This window comes from Planococcus citri, chromosome 1, assembly GCF_950023065.1.
Source record: "Planococcus citri chromosome 1, ihPlaCitr1.1, whole genome shotgun sequence".
Taxonomy (NCBI): domain Eukaryota; kingdom Metazoa; phylum Arthropoda; class Insecta; order Hemiptera; family Pseudococcidae; genus Planococcus; species Planococcus citri.
The window spans coordinates 7,219,741-7,239,927 of NC_088677.1; the positions used below are offsets into that span (position 1 = coordinate 7,219,741).

Sequence of the window (20,187 nt, forward strand, 5' to 3'; positions counted from 1 at the left end):
TTCAATTTTGTCAAAATAAGTCGATTAATGACAAGAAAAAAACTGAAGGTTTTTTTTGGGGGGGGGGAGGCTGTTGGCTGGAAATTTTTCGACTGGTATGAGAAAAAAAAATACCAATTTTGTCGAATAAAATGACGAGTTTTTAAGATGAAATACAAATAAAAGATGAAATGACAATAATTTTGCCGATTACATATTGATATACAATAAAACCCAAGATTCCAATTGAAATTATAGAAAAAATTATATTAATTTTTCTAAAAATTTATATTTTTCCTTTTTCTTAATTTATAATTTTAGATAATATAGCTCCAAAGCCAGACATATTATAAACTTCTGAATGGCCAAAATTAATATTTGAATTCAAGTATGGATGTTTCAAAGTGGGATTTTTTTTTAGTTTAGAGATAAGAATTGGCCTCAGCAAAGCAAGGGCGAATCTTTCGAAAACTTGAGTTTCGAGAGAATACCTAAAAAAAGTTTTTGAAAAAATTGTCAATTCCATTCGATCCAAAATAAATTTAGAATTTGAATGATCAGTTTTTGAAAATTGATTAATATTTTTAAAATGAAAAGTAAACAGACCCGAGTGGAGCGACCGTTGGGCTCGTACTCAATTCGCCCCCCCCCCCCCCCTCAAAAAAAAGTAATTTTGTAACTGAAAAAGCTCGAATAGAAAAGTGAAAAAATGCGAGCAAAACATTTTAATAGAGAAAAAATACATGAAAAAAACCAGAATAAGTATTACGAATTGAAATGCATGTATTTTGAAAAGTTGAACTATTTCGAAACTTTTTGACGAAAAATCGAGACTTTTTGACAATTTTTTTTTTCCAGCATAGTAAAGATTTTGGCTATTTTCGACGAAAAAGGCAATTCTTGAAAAAATGAAACGAAACGGACAATTTTTCTGACAGTTTTTGGCAGAAAAACAAGACATTTGAACAATTTTTTTTGATAAAGCAAAAATTCGAAATTTTCTGAATCACTACTAAGTATTTTCAGAAGTTTAATTAAAAAGGAGGATTTTTTTACAATTTTTGGCAAACTGCAGGGTTTTTTGACAATTTTAGCAAAAAAAAGAACTTTGTGAGAATTATTGCAAAAAAGAGATACTTTGGCAATTTCTGGCAAATACCTTAGCTGGGCTTTTAAATAATTTTGAAGAAGAAAACTTTTAAGCAAAAATTTGATAATTTTAGTAAAAATTTGTGATTTTCTTCTCGAAAAGTTCAACTAAGACTTTTGGACAATTTATGGAAAAAAAATAAAACTTTTTAGAATTTTTTTCGAAGAAATGAGGATTTTGACAATTTTAATCAAAAAGGAAAACTATCTTTTTTTTGGGAAAAGCACGAATTTTTGGGTATTATTGGCCAAAAAAATGATAATTTTTCGTAAATCTTCCTTGAAAATGAAAATGGTAGACATTTCTTAGTCATTGATATTTTTTTAATGCAAAAAAGTGGAATATTTAGGTGATTAATTTTCTAGGAAGAGGAATGGATACTTCTTGAAATCTCTTCCGAAAGTGTAAATTTTCGACAATGATTTTTGATGAATTTTGAATTTTTAAAAATCAAATTTGAACCAAAAATTCGAAAAAATATCAGAATTTTACCAAACTTACGCATAGGTAGGTAGAGGTACCTATGTTGAAAATTTGGTGTGCGTTCCATTTTTGACCATTCAAGTCCATTGAAAACGTTTACTAAATCTATCGTATTGAGCAATTCTAGAACTTCTGGAACCCCCTCCCCCACCCCGCGCAGATTTTTGAAAGTTGAAATTTCCATAGAATTGTACTCGATGATGGCGAGTCGATTGGAGGCGGTTTCAAGTCGTTTCGAAGGCCTCCATCCTCCAGTCAATTTTGGAAATTCAAACTTTTCGAAAATTGTCATAAAAACTGTCCGAATTGAGACTTTAGCATGTAAAACGCGATTGGTGCTTGTTAGTGACCATATTGGGTATTTTTCAACTGCTCAGTAAGAACCCTGAATAAAGGTGGTGGATTCTGATGGCAATGGTCTACATACTCGTAGTACTCGTCGATGCAGAATCTAAAACATCGTCATTTTTCAAACAGTACTATTTTTATTCCATTACTGATTTAGTAAAAGCTAGAGCGAAAAAATAATATGCGCTTTGTTTGAGGACCCATATCTCCCCTCCAAGGATTTCTCCCGAGCTGAAATGTCTTTCCTGAGTAATTTTCAACTTGAAATAATCAAGGTCTCTAATGAATTTGTTCCCAATATTTTAATTGTTTTTGTGATCTACTTTATCAAGTACACATGACACATATAATATTTACCCAGAACTAGATAGAAATGCAATTACAGAAAGTAAGACAAGTTAAAATATGTATACCTATTATGATATCTAAATGAATATTTATTGAAAACTTCCACTTCTTTTCTATTCCGTGCAATGCTTGAAATTTAACAATCTTTCGGTTCGACGCAATTTCCTGAAGAGTGCAAGAGGAGGCCTAGTCTACATTGGCAGCCTACTACACATTGCTAGAAACATAGCGTATTATGATTCAATGAAAAAATAATATCGAATAAAAGATTTTTACTTACCAGAGTGCATGCTCGATTTGGGTCCTGATTACAAGCTGGCGGACAAGCACTTCCGCAAGTTGTAAATTCTTGACCCGGAGGGCACTGCCGTTGAGCGTCTGAAAAATTAAGTAGGAAATTATGTTCTTCACTCAGTTACTTGACAAATTAGCTATAGCTTCATTTCAAAAATTCAAATCGTACCTACTTATAAAAAAATTTGATTACTGACCTATATTTTCCAGGTGAAAAGCAACCAGCATAACGCAAAATACACATACAGAAATATATCGAACCATTTTGACCTTCATAAAGCTGAAACGACTAACGTCAAATTAATATTGGAAAAACAGTACCTACCAACTATGCGTATTGTTTATAGTTACTTATCAGTTATCATATACAAATACTTGATTATTACCACCAGGGTGTCTACGGGCTGAAAAAACTACGAATTTACAAAGAACAAAAAAAAGTACGAAATTGGAAAATGACCCAAAAAAGTAGGAAAAAACGTCAAAATGATTTAATTGTTAATTTGCCGTTCAGAATCACCGATGTATCCTCAAAATCTTTATTTTTTCAAAAGCTTTTGCCCTCGCTTCGCTCCGGCTAAATTATTGTGTTCTCTTTCTTAAATTATTCAAAATTATGTTTGGAAAACAGAAGTACCTTTTCAATTTTTAATGTTTCAAAATGAACATCTGAACCAATGAAATTCTCGCTACCTACTTCTCGAAATACAATTTTTCAATAGTTTTCGCTTTCACTTCGGCCCTGTTTTCTGACTTTCTTTTTTCATCAAAATTAACATCCTATCAATAATTCTAATATTTTTAAAACCAAAAAACGAACTCCTTGCATTAAAAAACATTGTTTTTTTTATCTCTCTAAATAGGATTTTTCCAAAGTTTTTTCCCTCGTCTCGCTGGAACCTTTCCTTTTTTAGTGTGCGTAGCACACTATTGGTTTCGCTTTGAGAAATTGAAATTTCAATTGCAATGAATGTTCTCTTAAGCTATCCAACCGTTTTTTGTACCTATTGGACACCATTTGAGAATCATTAAGGCGGAGGGTATAGATTTATTTTCATTCAATTCGGATGGGTAATTGCTGAGTAATTGCAATTTTAGTTCATTATTTTAATGCATAAAATCCTAAAAAATGGTAAAGGGGACTTGCAAAACACCTGCCGCTCATTGTACCCTGCTACAGGGCTGTTCACCAATATAAGTACCAAAATACCAATACCGGCAATACCAGCAAATTTTGAAAAAATTTACAAATAGAGGAAAAGGTACAAATATGGGGGTAGAAAAAATTATCAATTTTTTTTTTCGAATATACCATTTGAAAGGCCAAAGACTCTAGTATATTGTGTAAAAAAAATATTTTTTTGTTGAAAACTCACGGAGAAATTTGAATTTTAGAAAAGTGACATACAATGGTACAAATATGGACTCTGGTACAAATGTGGACCCCCTCAAAAAATGAATAAAAATTTCAGAAAATTGAACAAAAATTTATTTAAAGATGTTTTTTGATGCATTGGACCTTGTCTTCTTTATAAATAACACTTTTCTCGGTATTCTAAAAACCATTGAATCAAAATTGGATGAAAAAAATTTAGGGGTCCATATTTATACCCATGCAAAAAATTGGCCAGGTTGATGAAAAATGAAAAAAAATTATGAAAATCACTTAAAAGTACAGACAAATATGAAAGTATATTTTGAAAGTACACATTGTAAGCTATGTACTTACTTCGCTAATAATTTTTTTCCAAACTTTATTTGAAGTTGATGAATTAGAATTACAGAATGAAAAACTTGTAAAATTTTCCATTGTGAAGAAAATAATGCGCAAAAAAAAAAACAATTGCTGATGAGAGACACCCAAGTTTGCATGGATCCGAAATAAGTGCATGGATCATCGATACTACACTACTAGTATAATTTTTAGTACCCAGCAGGGGTGCTAACCTTAATTATTTTTATTAAGGTTAAGGTTTCACTCCAATTTTTTCGTTGACATTTTTTGGTTTTTGTTTCGGTTTTGGTTTTAAAATTCAAAATTTCAGTTTCGGTTTGGGTTTCGGTTTTATTTACAAAAATTTCGGTTTTGGTTTCGGTTTTCGGTTTTTTTCGGTTTACGTATTTTTTAAAAATTTCTTCAAAATTTCACAACCTCAAAACACAAAGCGATTTTTTTAATTGAACGCGGTATGCGTAACAAATCTCAAATTTAGGTGTGCAAAATGATTCTTTTATTCTTCCGAGCCTTTTCTCGTTTTCTCTGTTTATGTTCACTGCCCTGAAAAAAATGTGTGACTACTTCAAAAATATCAACATTCTTAAAAATTAAACAAGCCCATTCATCTATCAACGTATCAATCAACCAGCAACGGGCATTTCAGCATTCAGCATTCAGCATTTTGGCATTCAACATCAACAACCCAAAAAGCAACAAGTCAACAACCAAGGAACCAATTTGATAGGTTCATTAAATTTATCAATTTCCCCGGATTTCGAGTCTCAAAAGTCGAAAATGTGAAAAAATCCCCCCAAAAAAATTGAAAAAACTGAAAAAACCCAAACCGAAAACCAAAAAAAAAACGAAATAAATTATATCGGTTTAGGTTTTGGTTTCACTCACTCTGCTTCATTATTATTGTTATGGTTTTTTAGGGTTTTTAAAAAACTTATGAAATTTCGGTTTTTGTTTTCAGTTAGGGTTTGAAAATGGCTAAAATTAGGTTCTTGTTTGGGTTTCGGTTACGGTTTTCGGTTTTTTGCGGTTACGGTTAGCACCCCTGGTACCCAGCATGACTGTAGCGCTAGTGGTTGTACACTAAACCATGGGGGGGGGTCCATATTTGTACCTGGGTCCATGATTGTACCTTCTCCTCTATCATTTTGTTTACCAATACCGATTTTTAGACAGACGAAGTACCGATTTACAAAATACCAATGAAGATTTTATAATGGTATTAATACCAAAATACCAATACCAAAATAATTTTTGATGATATATTTTGGTATTGGTATTTTGTGGTATTTTGAATTTTTTGATTGATTATAAAATTATTTTAAAAAAATAACTAATAAATTACTCATAATATTGAAAAATTTGTAAGTGATAATGATGAACCTTAAACTCCCAAATCGAGGTGTTTAAATAAAAAAAATTAGAAAAATTCCTTTAATTTTGGTCCAAAAACACACTTTTTATTCGGTATTATATTGGTACAATACCAATACCAATACCAGATACCGAAAAAAAATTTCATAAAATACCAAAATACCAATACCAAAATAACATGTGTTGAAAATACCGAAATACCAATACCATCTTGGGTACTGAATGCTAAATACCAATAACAGGTACCAATACCGTTTATGTTTATCAGTGAACAGCCCTGCCCTGCTATACCCCCAGGCCCCAGTCCATTCCATCACCAGCTATGTTTCATTGTACCCTGTTACACCCCTGGTCTGTTAGCTGTAAATTCCAAGTGGGAGTGGTTTGGTGGGGCGTTTACCAAACAAATATATTATTTTAATGCCCTACCCCTCGTGGTGAATTCGTGGCTTAGTGGTTACTGGTTAGGGCATGTAGGTAGGAATAGGAAATTTAGGGACCCAGGTTTGAATCCCCATGAGGTAAGTAGGTAGGTGGCGGATTTTTCATAGGAAATATTGGATAAGTAAATGCTGCGGAGTAAGTACATGATGATGGTGCAAAAAAAACGGATTTTGAACCCTGTAACCCCCTCATTTTAATTTATAAAAATTAAGTTATGAAATACGATATTATTTTGCTAAATGAATTTTAATTTCATTTATTCCAATACTTTTTACCACCTATAGTGCCATAAGTATAGTAAAATTTAAATTTTACCTTAAGATGAGTAATTTTTACTTTTTTATGATATAAAAATTACCTTAAAATGAGTAATTTTTACACAACTTGGTTTATATGTAATTTTTATTATCACGCTTTAGTAAAAATTATTAAAACAAAATGATTTTTACCTACTATTGGTACCTATAGCAAAATTTATTAAAATGATACCTAATTTGTTCTATAAGATACACAGTAAAAATTATTATTGTAACTGAACAGTTGGAAATATTGAGTTTTAAAACAAATTTTATCATACTTATAGGTATTTTTGAATGGAATCCAGTTATTGTGCTAAATAGGTATGTAGTTAAAATTTTTTGTAAAAATTACTCATATTTTTTTCATGTAATTTAGAGGCAATGCGAATCCTGAACATACATATTTCATTAGATTTAACAATTTAAAATCAAAGGAAAATTCTGAAAATTGGTTTGAAATTTTATAAATTTGAAGACAATGGAAATTCTAAAAAAATAATATGAAAATTTGTCATTTAAATTAAGAGACACTGAGAATTCCAGAAATTAATTAAAAGTTCTATAAGTTGTAGATAATGTGAACTTGAAAATGATATGAGTTATTGTATGTAAATTGTAATATTTATTAAGATAATGAGAATTCTGAAAAATTAGAGCCAATGTATATTCCAAAAATTAACTTAAGTATACGTTTTGCAATTTATGGACAATATGAACTTGAAAATTGAATTTGAAATTTTGTAATTTGAAGACAATAAGAATTCTGAAAAATTATTCAAAATTTGGTCATTTAGAGGCAATGTGAATTCTAAAAATTGATTGGAAGTTTCCTAACTTAGCAGCAATGCAAAATTCTGAAAATTTATTGAAAACTTTATGAAATTGTAGCAATGGGGAATTTGGGAAATTAATTTAAAATTTTGTAAACTAGAAATTTCTTAATTTAGAAGCACTGCAAGCCTATTAGAAATTATTCTGAAATATTGTAATTTGGAAGATATGAAAACACAGAAAAACAATTATTATTTTGAAGCAATCAGAGTTTCAAAAATATTATTATTTCTCATCACTGTGACATGGTTGAGTCGTTGAGTCACTTATGCACTACCTAGATAAATGTAATAGCGGTTATAGCTGTAGAAAAGGCAGCTAGCTACGCACACTTTGCAGCTAAGCTTTGCTTAGCTGTCTAGTTTTTTTTTTGTTTTTTTTCATCAAAATTAACATCCTATTGAACAAATGTTTTCAATTCTAAAATTTTAAAAACCAAAAAACGAACTCCTTGCATTAAAAAACATTGTTTTTTTTATAGTTCTCTCGAAATAGGAATTTTTCAAAGTTTTTGCCCTCGCCTCGCTCGGGCCTTTCCTCTTTTTTTTGTGCAAGGTATTGTTTTCAAGTCTTTTGAAATCAAATTTTCAAAAACTTTCGCCCTTGTTTCGCTCGGGCCAATTTTTTCTTCTTTTAAAATTGGAAAAAATCCTATTTTGGGCCCCCAAGTGAAAATTTTTATACCCATCCCCACTCCCTCAAATGCAAAAATAGTTACAAAGTGTAACTATTTGAAATATATCGTACGATAAAAGTACGAAAAAGGTACGAAATTTTGTTTTTTGGATTTAGTAGACACCCTGGTACCGCTGATGAAAAAATACATTAAGCGCTTACTTGTAACTTGTTTGCAGATAATTCACAACAGCGAATTTTCAAAAAAAAAAAAAAAAATCAGTGTAAAAGAATCTAATAGGTTCTTGTGCGACGTCTTTATGAACATGAACTGTCGAATAGCTCACAGAAACACCTTGACATCAGAACAAGAACAATAGTAAAGTGTACATTGTGTAGGTACCCTATATATTTGCTACTGAAGCACCCAGCTTGGTTTCAAGTAGTCTATCATAAAATTCCAAAAATAAATATCAAATTACCAAAATAATGCTTTAATACGTATAATCTCAACATATTTGCAACAAGATATTTGACTTTGACGACTGACGTGTTATCTCGCATATTATACTAGTAGGTAACTACATAACTACCTAATCGATGAATTTTCACCAGAGAAAACTTCTTGACTTTTCAGTCATCAATTTTGTTCATTTTTAGCCAAATTTTTGTAAAAAATGATGGCTATTACGGTAGGCCCAACTTTGGATAAAAAGGTCGGGGGGTCAAAAATGTTGATAGTTCTCGACGTTTTGAGCCCTCGGTGCGTCAGTTTTTATAGTCCGGCATATGACAATAGGAGTAATTGCACCCCCCCCCCGGCGATCTTCCGGGACAACTTTTTTCTTAAAGGGGACATCCTAAGGAACATTTTAAAGCAAAGTTGCCAAAAAAAAAGTTGGCCTTACTTACAAAATGGCGGCCATTTTGATTGACAGGTCAGCCGAAATCGCTGATTTTGCGTTTTAACATAAGACTTGCACGAACTTTTTCAAACTTTACAAAGGTAGATTGAAAGATCATGCAAAAATTTATCACCTGTCAAAATTTCAAGTGCTAAAGTGCGTTTTTCGATTTTTGGTGAATTTTTGAAAATCGAATTTAGGCCAAAAATGGGGAAAAATCAAAATTTTACCAAATTGACCAAGAAAGCTGAAATTTGGGATATACCCTATTTTCGACATGCCAAATCGATTGGAAACGGTTCCAACCCGTTTTGAGCAATTCTGGAGCCTCCAGCAAATTTTTTAAACTTGAAATTCCCACAAAATTCCATCAAATTGGAGTTGTAAAGCTAAAATTTATTCTAAAAACTAATTTCAATACGCTACGAAGTACTGCAGGTGAATTTCAAGTCGTTTTTGAGCCTCCAGCGACTTTTTGAAAATTCCTGAAACCTCCAGCAGATTTTTGAAACTTTAAATTTTCACAATATTTCATCAAATAGAGATGGAAAGCTGAAAACTCTACACCCCAATTTTAACACACTCTGAAAACGACTTCTGGTGGGTTCAAGTAATTTTAGGGCCTCCAGCGACTCTTTTGAAAATTACTGGAGCCTCCAGCAGATTTTTGAAACTTTAAATTTTCACAAAATTTCATCAAATGGAGATGGAAAGCTGAAATTTACTCTACACTCCAATTTTAACACCCTCTGAAGACGATTTCAGGTGGGTTCAAGTACTTTTAGGGCCTCCAGCGACTTTTTTGAAAATTACTGGAGCCTCCAGCAGATTTTTCAAACTTGGAATTTTCACAAAATTTCATCAAATGGAGATGGAAAGCTGAAATTTACTCTACACTCCAATTTTAACACCCTCTGAAGACGACTTCAGGTGGGTTCAAGTAATTTTAGGGCCTCCAGCTACTTTTTTGAAAATTACTGGAGCCTTCAGCAGATTTTTTTAACTTGAAATTTCCCCAACACTAATTTATCAAATGGAGTTGGCAAGCTGAAATTTACTTCGCAGACTACATGGTGGTTTCAAATGGTTTTGAAGCTTCCAGCTACTTTTAGGAAATTTCAATTTTCCAAAAAAACGTCATACCTTTCAAAAAGTTGCTGCAGGTTCCAAAACGACTTGAAATTCACCAGCAGTCAATTTAGTAGCGTATTGAAATTAGTTTGCAGAATGAATTTCAACTCTCCATCTTGGTTTGATAAAATTTTGGGGAAATTTCAAGATTCAAAAATCTACTGGAGACTCCAGTAATTTTCAAAAAAGTTGTTGGAGGCTCTAAAATGACTTGAAATGCACCAGAAGTCGTTTTCAGAGTGTGTTAAAATTGGGGTGTAGAGTTTTCAGCTTTCCATCTCTATTTGATGAAATTTTATGAAAATTTAAAGTTTCAAAAATCTGCTGGAGGTTTCAGGAATTTTCAAAAAGTCGCTGGAGGCTCCAAAACGACGTGAAATTCACCTGCAGTACTTCGTAGCGTATTGAAATTAGTTTTTAGAATAAATTTTAGCTTTACAACTCCAATTTGATGGAATTTTGTGGGAATTTCAAGTTTCAAAAATTTGCTGGAGGCTCCAGAATTGCTCAAAACGGGTTGAAACCGTTACCCATCGATTTGGCATGTCGAAAATAGGGTATATCCCGAATTTCAGCTTTTTTGGTCAATTTGGTAAAATTTTGATTTTTTCCCTCATTTTTGGCCTAAATTTGATTTTCAAAAATTCACCAAAAATCGAAAAACGCACTTTAGCACTTGAAATTTTGACAGGTGATAAATTTTTGCATGATCTTTCGATCTACCTTTGTAAAGTTTGAAAAAGTTCGTGCAAGTCCTACGTTAAAACGCAAAATCAGCGATTTCGGCTGACCTGTCAATCAAAATGGCCGCCATTTTGTAAGTAAGGCCAACTTTTTTTTTGGCAACTTTGCTTTAAAATGTTCCTTAGGATGTCCCCTTTAAGAAAAAAGTTGTCCCGGATGATCGGCGGGGGCTGGGGTGCAATTACTCCTATTGTCATATGCCGGACTATTTATGTGATCCTCTATGTACGCGGGCACCACAATTACCATAAAAGACCCGGGCACCACAAGGTACTAAGTACGTGTATTCATATGTGACGCAACGCGACAAAATCGACCTTCGGGCCGAAAAAATCATTTTTCACTTTTTGACGGATTTTTGGTACTCGGGCATTCAAAAATCATTTAAAACCACCCAGAAGTTCCTATGATTTGCATAGCTCCATATACAGGGTAATCCAGTCAGAAGTGAGCTCATTTTTTGGATTTTTTTGATTTTTTTTTGATTTTTTCATTATTTTAACTTTTAAGTCGATCTGGAGGCGAAACAAAGCGTTCTACGAGAAAAATACATCGAGCAAAGTTGTAGAGAATTAAATTTCCAAAAACCTATAAGAGGTTTATTTTTCTCCAAAATGCATAGTTTTTCCGTTATTCTCAAAAAACAAAAACCTCATGATGATTACCATAAAATTTCTGTTTTTTGAGAAAAACGGAAAAACTATGCATTTTTGAGAAAAATAAACCTCTTATAGGTTTTTGGAAATTTAATTCTCTACAACTTTGCTCGATGGATATTTCTCGTAGAACGCTTTTTTTCGCCTCCAGATCGATTTCAAAATTGAAATAATGAACAAAATTTTAAAAAATTTGAAAAAATGAGCGCAATCACGACTGAGCCTTCTGTTTCAATGTAAATAACCATTTTACCCAATGATGTTCACACAAAACTGACAAAAAACGTTATCGAAGACTATGTTTAGCTCAGTTTAGCTGGAGAACGTGATTAGAACGCAAGCGCTTCCGCTAAATGAGCAGAACTGGACTGAAAACTTTAACCCCCATAACTCAAAAACTTGTTTTCGGCTCGAAGGTCGATTTTGTCGCGTCGCGTCACATATATGCATTTATGTATGGCCCCAAATGAACAAAAACAGTCCAAATATATACCATTGGTCACTACCTCCATTGTGATCAACATATCCAAATTTCAGCTTTCTAGGTCATCCCCACTCCATTTCAGGTGGGAAAACCCACATTTTACCCCCATTATTGACCCCATCTCCCCTAAAATTGATCTAGGAGGTCCAAATTTTCAGAATACAATGGGAGGGTGCCTCGTGAGTACTTATTGCAGGTTTTAACCTTCCAACCCTATGCGACCTCTCTCCAGGGTCAAAAAAGTGGATTTTTGGTCTATTTTACATGTTTTTTGACGTTTAGGAAAGCCTACAGCCCCTCCAAATTGACCTAGAGGGTCCAAATTTTTACAGTACAATGGGAGTATGTACCCGAAGTACCTTTTGCATGTTTCAACCTTCCAACCCCCATTTGACCCCTCATCAGGGTCAAAAAAGTTGAATTTTGTGCTATTTTCCATGTTTTTCGACTTTCTACCAACGTTTAGGAAAGCCCACCGCCTCTCCAAATTTACTTAGAGGGTTTCAAATTTTCACACTACAATGGGAGAATGCACCTGAAGTGCTTTTTGCCGGTTTCATCAACCTTCCAGTTATCATGAGCTCCGTGAATAAAAAAGTACCAAAAAAATTCAAATTGAGGTCGGATCAATTCGGTTACAATTCTGACGTTCTTTTCAAATGTGAACATGTTTGCACAATGTGCAGTGAAAAAAAAAAGTTACCAAGAATGGGCAAATTACCCAAAAGTTGTTCATAAGTCCAACTCAAAATTAATAATTGCAGAAGAAAGTAGAACCCTACATATAAATTTCGATTTCAATTTCAATTTTCAAAAAATTTTAACGAAATCTATTTTAAATCCGAAAAGTATCTTACTTACACATGTGTTTAACAAATCTTACCAAAATTCAAAAACTTTGAAAAAAATCACAAAATTGTACTAAAAAGTCATCTAAAATTCGTTCTAGATCATTGATTGGTTCAAAATCAGATGAAAGTGAATGAAAAAAGTGATTCCCAAAATAGCCGAATGATAAATTATAAAATTTATATATTTCAACGGAAATTACAAACCATAAAAGAATGACCAACTTAATCCAAAAATTTGCTTGGCAGTGAAAAGAAAAAAAATTGTCAACCAAAATTGACCAATCAAGAGAGACAAATCGTTTGGAAAATGAATTTTTTAGAATTTTGGAAGGTAAGTATTCAACATTTTTTTCGTGTCAGAATTTTTCTATTTTAAAGAAAACTAGAAAAAATGAATGGAAAAGGAAATCGAGAGAAAAAAATGAAATTACGAAATCTATTTATTGACAGTAATAATTCTGAAACCCTATTTTAAAATTTCAACATATCACCTACCAGTATTTTGAGGTCGAAGACCACTCATGATTCAAGGATAAAAATAGCAATGAAGTACCTCAGATGGGAGACAATTTCACTTCAAAATTGTTATTGTATCATTTCGAGTGAATGATCCCGTATAAAGTTGAAATTGCAGTCGCAATAATTCACTTCTAAATTATGGTTCAGTAGCTTACTTAATCTTCTCAGCTGTAATCAGGGTTCTTACTTATAATACGAGCAGTGATGTACATTTATGTATTAAATGTGCATAAAACACGTGTGCGTGGCATGGGACAGCAAATCTTCAAAGACGACACTAGAATGACAAATTTTTTGCAACCCACACACGTAACTTCTTCGATGGTGTTTCAACAACTGCCATTTCTAGAAAGTTTCTGATAAATTTTCTCAAATTTTCGCAAAAATCCCACAAATTTCGGGAGAACACTTGAGTAATATTTTTTTTGTTGCAATGGAGGTGAATTATTGAGTAGGTAGGTACATATTATATCAAATTGAATTTAGTATCGAAGAATCTTCGCTTTTGAATTTCACTGGCTCCCCTTTCTTCATCATTCTCGTGGATTTCAAAGTGAGCCTCGAATATTGCTTTAGAGCTTGGGAAGGGACTGCACTTTCTATTTTGAGGTCAAATGGATTTTAGAATTTGAATCTGTGCCTTTGAAAACCCATACTTCAATACCCATTACCCATGTTGTATTTTTTCAAATTTTGGGCCATAAAAATCTCTCTGACGCTCTGGCGGACTCGACTTCATAATTGAGATAAAACTGATTCCGAATCGGGGATCAGCGCCTTCGAAAACCGATAATTCGATCATTTCGATTGCTATATTTCGCTTTTTTCAGGATTTTTGGGGCTTTAGAAATTTCGGTTTGAGGATCAAACTGGTTTCAGAATCGGGATCAGGTTTTTTGAGAATACTTAATAAGTAGATATGTAGATTGTAGATACATCTTTTCGCAATTTTTTTTTTCGAAAAGTGAAATTTTTCACTTTGCAACTTATGACAATTATTTTACGTGAAAAAATCGAGATTTTTAAACTGCGAAAAATCTTAAATTTTTCAGCAATAGGAAAGACTTTTGGGTAATTTTTTATAAAAAAATGAAACTTTAGAATTTGTCGCAAAAAAACAGAGAATTTTGACAATTTTAAGCAAAAAGCAATACTGACTGTGTTTGGGTAAAAACACGAATTTTTGGTAGCCCTACGATTTTTTTGAAAATGTTCTCTGTTTGAGGATCAATAGCCTCCTCTAGGGATATCTCCTGAGCTGATATGTATTTCCTGAGTATAACTTTCAACTTGAAATAATCAAGGTCTCCGATGAATTTGTTCAAATTAAATTTTTTTTTTATGATCTACTTTATCAAGTACACAGGTGTGTATATTCACCTAGAACTAGATAGAAATGTAATTACAGAAAGTGAGACAAGTTAAAATATGTACCTACGTATACTTACCTACCTATTATGATATCTAAATGAAAATTTGCACACCTTTTCTATTCTATCCAATGCTTGAAATTTACCCAAGTAGGTATTCCTTGAACACGCAAGGGGTGAAACGCAATTTTCTCTAGAGTTTAAGAGGTAGCCTGCTTTACATTGGCAGCCTATTATACATTGCTAGAAACATAGTGTGTTATGATTCGATGGAAAAAAAAATAATAATATCGAATAAGGATTTTCTTACCAAAGTGCATGCATTATTTGGTCGGGCAAAATATACATACAGAAAAATATTGAACCATTTTTGACTATCGTAAAGCTGAAATAACTAACGTCAAATTAATATTAGAAAAACAGCACCTACTTTCTATGCGTACTGTTTGCACATAATACTTGTTTACTTATACGTATCGCAGATAAAAAAATATACATCAAGCGTTTACCTTGTAGCTTATTTGCAGATAATTCACAACAGGAAGTTTTCCCCAAAAATTCAGTTCAAAAGTGATAATGTACTCGTGCGACGTCTTTTTGTCGAATAGCTCATAGAAACATCAAGTTGACATCAGGTGTCACGCGTGACTTCTAATTTTTTGATAATTTGACCTTGGTGTAGGGCACCGATGAGAGTTCAGAAGGGTTGAATCGAAAAAATACACCAATATTCGAACTTGGCGCCCCACAGTGACTCAGATTGCAAGAAAAGGCGCGCATGGCGTTTTACAGCAAAACTATGACCATATCAAAAGTTGAAAGTAGTGATTCCGTAGTATTTTTCAACGAGGAATTCGAATCCGATGTCCATGTTTTTCGCCAGACCCCTTGGGGGGTGGTACCAAAATCAAATTTTGTAAAAATGAAAAAAAAATCGAGTGATATGTCAAAATGTAGGTTTTTTGGATCGAGAAACACGAATCTGAGGTCCTTTTTTTCCTCAGACCTCATGGGGAGGTGCTACTAAAATCAAATTTTGTAAAAATGAAAAAAATCGAGTGATATGTCAAAATATAGGTTTTTTGGGCCGAGGAACACGAATCTGAGGTCCTTTCTTCCCTCAGACCCCTAGGGGGCCCTTGGAGAGGTGCTACCATTCTTGAGATATCTCGTCTCAAACGCGACTACATTTTAACTAAATTAACGCGAAATAATTGTAATGTAATATGGCATAAGTTTTTTCATTCAACTCCCTTCAAAATCGCGATCGCGGGAAAATGTGTGTTAAAAAGTGTAGAATTTGGGTGTGTGTTCCTTACGGTGCGACTAAGCGCGGATCTTCTAGTAATGATACAAAATAAACGAAGATATCGGGTCGAATGATTGAAAAACTGACTAATAAAAACCCTCAACCAAAAAAATCTAAATTTTGATAATTTACTCAAATTTTTGTGATTTTTTCAAAATTTGATTTCGGTAACACCTTCTCTAGGGGCTGAATGAAAAAAAGGACTTCAGATTCGTGTTTCTCGACCCAAAAAACCTACATTTTGACCTATCACTCGATTTTTTTCAGTTTTACAAAATTTGGTTTCGATAGCACCTCCCCAAGGGCCCCCAAAGGGTCCGAGGTAAAAAAGGACCTCAGATTCGTGTTTCTCGACCCAAAAAACCAACATTTTGACATGTCACTCGATTTTTTTTTTTTTTTTACAAAATTTTATTTTGGTGGCACCTCCCTAAGAGCCCCCAAGGGGTCTGAGGGGAAAAAAGACCTCAGATTTGTGTTTCGCGACCCAAAAAACCTATATTTTGACATATCACTCGATTTTCTTCATTTTAGAAAATTTGATTTCGGCAGCACCTCCCCAAGGGCCCCCAAAGGGTCCGAGGTAAAAAAGGACCTCAGATTCGTGTTTCTCGACCCAAAAAACCAACATTTTGACATGTCACTCGATTTTTTTTTCATTTTTACAAAATTTGATTTTGGTACCACCCCCCCAAGGGGTCTGGCGAAAAAAAGGACATCGGATTTGAATTCCTCGTTGAAAATTACTACGGAATCACTACTTTCAACTTTTGATATGCTCATAGTTTTGCTGTAAAATGCCATGCGCGCCTTTTTTCGCAATCCGAGTCACTGTGCGCGCCCTCGAAAACCTAACAAACGACATGCCACATATAATTTTCAATTTTTTGATATTTCGACCTTGGTTGGGGCACTGATGAGTATTCAGAGGAGCCGAATCGAAAAATTACCCTAATATTCAAACTCGGCGCCCTCGAAACCCCAAACGATATGTTACATGCAATTTTCAAGTCTTTGATATTTTGAACTTGGTCAAGGACAGAAATGAGGATTCAGAGGGGTTGAATCCAAAAATTACCCGAATATTCGAACTCAGCATCCACAAAACTCCAACCAATGACACGTCACACGTTATTTTCATTTTTTCGGTTTTTTGATCTTGGTTGGGGCATCGATGAGGGTTTGATCATTTCAGACTTAGAGAGGTTGAATTGAAAAAATACCTCAATATTCGAACTCAGCATCCTCAAAACCCTAACAAACAATATGTCACATGCCATTTTCAATTTTTCGGTGCTTTGACCTTGATTAGGGCACCAATGATTACTGCGAGGGGTTGAATCGAAAAAATACCGCGATATTCAAACTCGACACCCTCAAAACTCCAACAAACGATGTGTCACATGCCCTTTTCAATTTTTGGGGATTTTGACTTTGGTTTATAAGGGCACAAAATATGAAATGAACATTCAGAGGGGTTGAAACTTTGAATCCAAAAATTACCCCAATATTCGAACTTCGCGCCTTCAAGAAACCAACATACAACATGTCACATGTCATTTTCAATTCTTTGGTACCTATATTTCCACTTTGGTTTTGGTTAATGGGCACCATTGCGGGTTCAGGTGGGGTTGAATCATCAAAATACCTCAATATTCGAACTCAGCATCCTCGAAACACCAACAAACGATATGTCACATGACATTTTCAATTTTTTGGTTTTTGACCTTAGTTCAGGGTACAAATGAGGATTTGAGGGTTTGAATCCAGAAATTACCCCAATATTCGAACTCTGCGCCCTCGAAAAACTAACATACAACATATCAAACGCCATTTTCAATTTTTTGGTTTTTCGACTTTAGTTTTGGACTTTCGGTTAAGGGCAACATTGCGGGTTCAGAAGGGATTGAATCGTCAAAATACCTCAATATTCGAACTCTGCACTCTCGAAACACCAACAATCGATATGTTACATGCCATTTTCAATTTTTTGATTTTTTGACCTTGAGCTAAGGGTACAAATAAGGATTCAGGGAGTTTGAATCCAAAAATCACCCCGATATTCGAACTCTGTGCCTTCAAAAAACCAACATACGACGTGTCACATGTCATTTTCAATTTTTCAATTTTTTGGCAAGTATAATTAAGACTTTGATTTTAGTTAAGGACACGATTGCGGATTCAGAAGGGGTTGAATCGTCAAAATACCTCGATGTTCGAATTCAGCGCCCTCGAAAACATAATAAGCGACACGCCACACGTCATTTTCAGTTTTTCGGTACCTATTTCAGTCATTTTAGGCCGAATGTTGGGAGGGGGGGGGGGTGTCGGTGACAAAAATGAAAAAAAAATACCAATATCTGAACTCAGCGTTCTTTGATGACCTGGCAAATTGCACGTTGCATACTTATCGTTTTCAAATTTCAATATTCGATTTATTGAAATTTTAATCACGTTCAATCAGGTGAATGGAAGCGGGGAGGATTCAGAGAAGTTGGAAAATTGGATCGAAAAAATACACTAATATTCGAACTCAGCACATTCAGATCAGTAACATTCGATGCACCATTTTGCACTTCAACAATTTTTTTGAGCTGGTCCAGAAATTGAAGGGGAGGGAGAGGGGTTCCGTTGGATCAAAAAAATACATCAATATTCGAACTCAGCCTATTCAGATTAGTAACAAATTGATGTGCCACTTCACTTCTTAAAATTTTTTTTTGAGTTGGTCCAAAAAATGGGAGGGAGGGAGGGAGGAAGGGAGGGGGGTCCGTTAAATTAAAAAAATACATCAATACTCGAACTGAGCGCATTCAGGTTAGTAACAATCGATGTGCCACTTCGCACTTCAAACATTTTTTTCAAGTTAGTTAAAAAATTGGTGGGAGGGGAGGAGGGGTCCATGGGATCAAAAAATACCTCAATATTCGAATTCAGCACATCCAAATTAATAATAATCGATATGTCACTTCATTTTCAAGTTTTTTCCTAGTTTTAAACCAAAATGGGGGGGGGGGCTCCGTTAAATCAAAAAAATACATCGATATTCGAACTCAGCACATTCAGATTAGTAATAATGAATGTGCCACTTCGCACTTCAAACATTTTTTTCGAGTTAGTCAAAAAAATAGGGGGAGGGGAGGACCGCAATATTCGAACACAGCACATCCAAATTAGTAATAATCGATGTATCACTTCATTTTTAACATTTTCCCGAGTTTTGTACCAAAATGTGGGGGGGAGGGTCTGTTGGATCAAAAAAATACATCAATATTCGAACCCTGCACATTCAGGTTAGTAACAATCGATGTGCCACTTCGCACTTTTAAAATTTTTTTTCAAAATGATCCAAAAATTGTGAGAGGGGAGGAGGACGGGTCCGTTGGATCGAAAAAATACCCCAATATTCGAACTCAGCGCATCCAAATTAGTAATAATCGATATGTCACTTCATTTTTAAATTTTTTCCTAATTTTAAACCATAATGGAGGAGGGGGGGGGTTCATCTGTTGGATCAAAAAAATACCTCAATATTCGAACTCAGAACATTCAAATTAGTAATAATCGATATGTCACTTCATTTTTACATTTTTTCCTAGTTTTACACCAAAATTGGGGGGGGGTCTGTTGGATCAAAAAAATACATCAGTATTCGAACTCAGCCTATTCAGATTAGTTACAATCGATGAGCCACTTCATTTTTAAATTTTTTCCTAGTTTTAAAACAAAATTGAGGGGGGGGTGTGTTCATCAGTTGGATTAAAAAAATACCTCAATATTCAAACTCAGAACATTCAAATTAGTAATAATCGATATGTCACTTCATTTTTAAAATTTTTCCGAGTTTTAAACCAAAATGGAGGGGGGGGGGGTTCCGTTGGATCAAAAAAATACGCCAAACTCGTATTCGAACTCAGCACATTCAGATTAGTAATAATGAATGTGCCGCTTCGCCACTTCATTTTAAAATCTTTTTCGAGTTTTAAATCAAAATGGGAGGGGGGGGTCCTCTGAGCCCTCTGACTTTATGCCCTTCAAGGGTTATAATACTAGAGGGGTAAACTCAATCTTTGCTGATCAAATGAGTACTAAAGTGAACAGGGAAGGAATAGATACTATGGCAGTCAAAATCTTTAATAGTCTCCCTCCACAAATCAGAGATATTCATAATACAAAGCTATTTAAAAAAGCTCTTCATAAATGGCTACTAAAAAGGTCATTTTATGATGTAGATGAGTTCCTAAACTCTAACCCTATTTAATTAGTTAAGTATATGTATCCATTACTTTATCTTATTGTTTTGTTTCTATCCGTTTCATTT

The 20,187-nt window shown here is 33.8% G+C and overlaps 1 long non-coding RNA gene across 1 annotated transcript; it reads right to left on the reverse strand.

Annotated features, from left to right (window-relative positions):
* Nucleotides 1–1,376: 1,376 nt before the first annotated feature.
* On the reverse strand, nt 1,377–15,026 carry LOC135846329 (uncharacterized). The gene is made up of 5 exons (XR_010558950.1): nt 14,868–15,026; nt 14,672–14,800; nt 2,800–2,882; nt 2,589–2,686; nt 1,377–2,515 (listed from the first exon to the last, which is right to left on the reverse strand). It is a non-coding gene; the product is annotated as an uncharacterized LOC135846329 (long non-coding RNA).
* Nucleotides 15,027–20,187: the final 5,161 nt, after the last annotated feature.